Source organism: Mus pahari, chromosome 5 (assembly GCF_900095145.1).
Source record: "Mus pahari chromosome 5, PAHARI_EIJ_v1.1, whole genome shotgun sequence".
In the NCBI taxonomy this organism is placed as follows: domain Eukaryota; kingdom Metazoa; phylum Chordata; class Mammalia; order Rodentia; family Muridae; genus Mus; species Mus pahari.
Window position 1 is genome coordinate 129,856,478 of NC_034594.1, and position 4,111 is coordinate 129,860,588.

At 50.6% G+C, this 4,111-nt stretch overlaps 1 protein-coding gene across 5 annotated transcripts in view; it reads right to left on the reverse strand.

The window, feature by feature from the left end:
* Ralgps2 (Ral GEF with PH domain and SH3 binding motif 2) overlaps nt 1-3,570 on the reverse strand; it is a 125,750-nt gene extending 122,180 nt beyond the window's left edge. For 4 of the 5 annotated variants that reach the window (XR_002380559.1, XM_021198981.1, XM_021198978.1 and 1 more), the window contains exon 1: nt 3,420-3,570. The gene's annotated coding sequence lies outside the window, so the exon portion shown is untranslated. Of the gene's footprint in view, nt 1-2,657; nt 2,747-3,419 lie in introns of those variants that run through there. The other variant, XR_002380558.1, reaches the window with a different exon arrangement.
* Nucleotides 3,571-4,111: the final 541 nt, after the last annotated feature.

The following is a 4,111-nucleotide window of genomic DNA, read 5'->3' on the forward strand; positions in this document are numbered from 1 at the left end:
AAATAAAACTACAGAACCATACACTTGTACCAGAAGAAAGAAAACAAGACACAAAGTATGGCAAGAAACAGTATCAAAAACTGCTGCTCTGTAAGCAGGAGCTGGGAAGGAGATCATAAAGAGATGAGGCAAGGGACCAAAGTGTTTAGGAAAAGCTTTGCAGGGTAACTTTTAACTGTGTAAGTTACAGTACCAACTTTTAAAAGAAGAACAAAGTAGTCGTATCATTTAATATCAATTATTTTGTTCTCTGGCCATAATCTCTGACCAATAACTAGACATTGTTTCAAGTGTGAAGTACTTTTCTAAGAGGGGGGGGGCGGGGAAGGGAGGGAGAAAGAAGAGGGAGGAGGGCAGAGGAGGCTGATGAATAAAACCCATCTGGAATATTTAGAATGAGGTCTTAAGAAAATAAAACTATAAAGCATGAAAAAGGAAAGAGTACAGATTAATTTAAAAATACTGAAGTTTTATCATATCCAATCTTCATTCTCTCATTAAAAAGGAACTAATGGGAATTTAAAACACACTTAAGGAAGTAATTATAGAGTAAGGCCATAAACTCACTCTTTTTCATGGGACCTACTTCAAGCTACCTGAATTATGTTTTCATTGAATACTAAATAACTATAAAAAAGTGTGAAGTGCAGACAGAACTATCTCAAAAGCAAACATTAAACAAAAGCTCATATCCAAAACACAGGATCCATTTTAATGCATTTTATTCTCAAAAGCTTGTATGTGTTCGTTGTCCACATCAAAGGAAAGCAGAGCTTTAGAGAAAAAGAAGGCAATCTCAACTAATAGATTAGCGTTTAAAAGCTCCTTGGAAACTTCTGGAAGCTAGCAGTACACTAAGTCCTCAGCTGTGCATCTTCCCAAAGTCTCTACTCCAGAGGCAGAGGTGGGGGTGAGGGGGGTGGGGGTGGAGAAATCACACTCTAATAACAGACCGGTCTGGGCCTGAAGTCCCTGTGTGATTACTGATAGCTGGTCTCCCACTCTGAAGTGGAGAGACTAATGCCTGCATAGGGTAAGTACTTTTAAAGCTCTGAAGTCTACAAAGGTCTACCCCAATGCGTGTCACCGTGATTATCAATCAGAGCATAAACTAATCTCTTCTCATCAGACTTTTGGAATCCAGTAAGATTTTTCTTTAACAGACGGGTGGAATGCCATTTCCCTGGAGGGAGGGTGTCCGTTTACTGCTCCTGAAGACTCTTACAAACAAGTAAATACCAAGAGAAGACTATCAGCACACATTTCATTTAAGTATATAAACCAACAGATTAATTGTCTAGCCACGTATAAACCACACACCCTCTGACTCCAGGTAGAGTATATTTAGATATGTTTGGAAGCCAGATACCTAGTGTGTATAAACATAAGTACAGTTTAAGACAACTGTCTTGATGCTTTTATTCACTAACAGTTCCTTCTATTCTCAGAAGGAAAAAATGCAAGCAGCATCCTAACTCAAAAGGCATCCTGAGTGTTTACTCCGACTTCTACACTAACAGAGCTGCCCACTGATGACTTTATCTCCAACACAGCACATGTGTGTTTGTACTCTGTCCCCTCCACACCCATCAGGACACAGTGGGACGCAGAGGTACTCCATGTGTGTGGAAGAATCGACCCGACCCTTTGGACAAGAGCTTAAAAGGAGCTTTTAATCCTAACTCATAGGCAGAGTCAGGCAGATCTCAGCCAGTTAGAAGCCAGACTGGTCTATGTAGTGAATTCCAGGACAGCTAGAGCTAGACTCTGTCTCAAAAAAAAAAAAAAAAAAGGTTTCAAGTTGCAATCAAATTAATACTACCAACAAAGCCATCTTTCACCAAAGGCAACCACTGCCCCAATTTTAATTGTAAGCTCATTTTTTAAGTGCACACAAATTGCATTCATTACTCACACATGTCTGGTTCACAGCTATCTTTTAAATTTTATTTTCTCTCAGAATTTTTGGGTGTATCCTCCCTGATACTGTAGTATCAGAAAAGTATACTAGGATCTTGACACACAAGCAGATCTTTCAACTTCTGCTGCAATCTGGTGAAAAAAAGGCAGAGAGCAGTATTTGCAGAACAAGTCAGATGCCTGAAATCAATGCATGGTGAGATACAATGGACTGGGGCTTACTATTTTAAAATTACTATGCCAGAATTTAAACTCAAATAACTACACTTAAACCATTCAAGGGAACTCTAATAGACATATTTAATGTATACACATGGCTAAGACAAGTAATTTTCCACATTTTTGAAGCTTCATGACTACACACGTTCACTAGAGGTTATTATTATTAAAATAATACTGTTCGGTTACAAATCCCACTCCTGAAGTAACAGTACTACACTTACTACATTTATGATGCTACAGCCCCAACAATCGTATCTGGGTGGGACAGGCTTTACAGTTTACAAGTTAACGAACTGTGGCACTGCGGTACTGTCTCATGCAAGGAATGAAAAGTTCCACAAAATTCGAATAGTCATCTTCAAAGACACAGGACCTCGAGTCCACCGGAGGGTAAACATTACATAAACAACGCCAAAGTCAACTCATAAAACAAACACCAACACCGAAACAAAGCTCTACAGCTACTTCAGCGTAATAAGACGGGGTGGGGTGGGGAGGGGATGCAGAGCACCTACGAGGAACGGCTCAATTAACTACGGCCCGAGTTTTCATCCTCCGATCTTAAACAATAGGCGCTGGATGCTTTCGGTGGAGAGCGCTTTCTGCAGAGAGATTTCGGGTTGCAAACGCCCCTCCTCCACGGCCACCATCAGGCCCCTTTCTTCCTCCTCCCTCACCCCTCCCAGCTCAGACAAATTAACATTCGCACTAAGGTACCTCCTATCAGCTCGCAGCTTCTTCCCAAACACGCCCACGCACCCTGAAACCCGCCTGCGTCTACACCGCACTCGGCGGCAGGAAAAGCGCTTCGAGGGGGGCGGGGAGCCGCGGCGGCAGCGCACAGGTCCGGGCTCCCTTCCAGGTCAGCTCCCCATCGCCTCCCCGAGCCCGGTGTTTACGAGCCCGCCTAAGCCCACACAGCAAAGGAATCCCGGGCGCTGCGGGCAGCTAGCGCGGCGGTGCGGGAGCCCCGCTCCGTGTCCGCGCGCGGCCTCCGCCGCGGCGCCGCCGCTCACCCCGCGCTCCTCCGGCGGTTCGGCCCCGCAACAGGTCACCCGCCTCGGCTCGGTGACCGGGGGTGCAGGCGCCCCGGCCGAGAGGGGGTGTGGCTGGCGCGGCGGGGCCCGGCCCCGGCTCACCTGAGAGGCTGAGGCGACGCCGGGGCCTCCGCCACCGCGGGACCGCGAGCGACCCGCAGCCCGCCCTCCCGCGCCGCGCACCGCGGCCGCCGCCATTGCCCGCGCCTCCCCGCACGCCCGCTCGCCCGCCACGCCGACCTGTGCAGCCGCGGCCGTCGCCTCCGCTTCGCCCGCGGCTCCGAGGCAAGCGCTCGCCCAGCCGAGCAGTCGGCGTCTCTCATTCAGCGCCCGCCGCCGGCGCTCGGGGGAGGGGAGTGCGCCGGATCCACCCCGGCCGCGCAGGGGGCGCGCGCCGGGCGGGCGGGGCGGAGCGGCGCGCGCACCAACCGAGCGCGCTCGCGCGGCCGGGAACGCCGGGTCGCCGGGGTCTCGGCGCAGTGTGCGGCCACCGGGCTGTGCCCGCCGAGGCCAACTGCCGCCCGTACCGGTGTCCGCGGCGCGTGCCCCAGCCGCAGCCGCAGCACGAGCCGCAAGGACGAGCGGCAGGGCTCAGGACGGACAGGTGGGGCCCCGCGGGCGGCTGCTCCCCGCACGGGGCTCGTTGGCGCCTGCGACGCGGGCGCTGCTCACCGCTCGGGCCAGAGGACAAAAGTCTGGAAACGCTTGGCCCCCAGATCAAATACCCAGCCCGTGAGGGCGGCGTCTTTAGGAGTCGCGGCGGACAAGTGGAGGGGAGCTGCAAATGTGAAGAGTCACCCCCACAACCGTGGGATTCTAAATGATGGAGTCCGTACTCTCACACATTATCATGCCGGAAGTGTTGGGTCGGCCTCTTTAGGTGTTAAGCAGTTTAATGAGCAAATAACAATACTTGGCATCCCCTAGTCCCA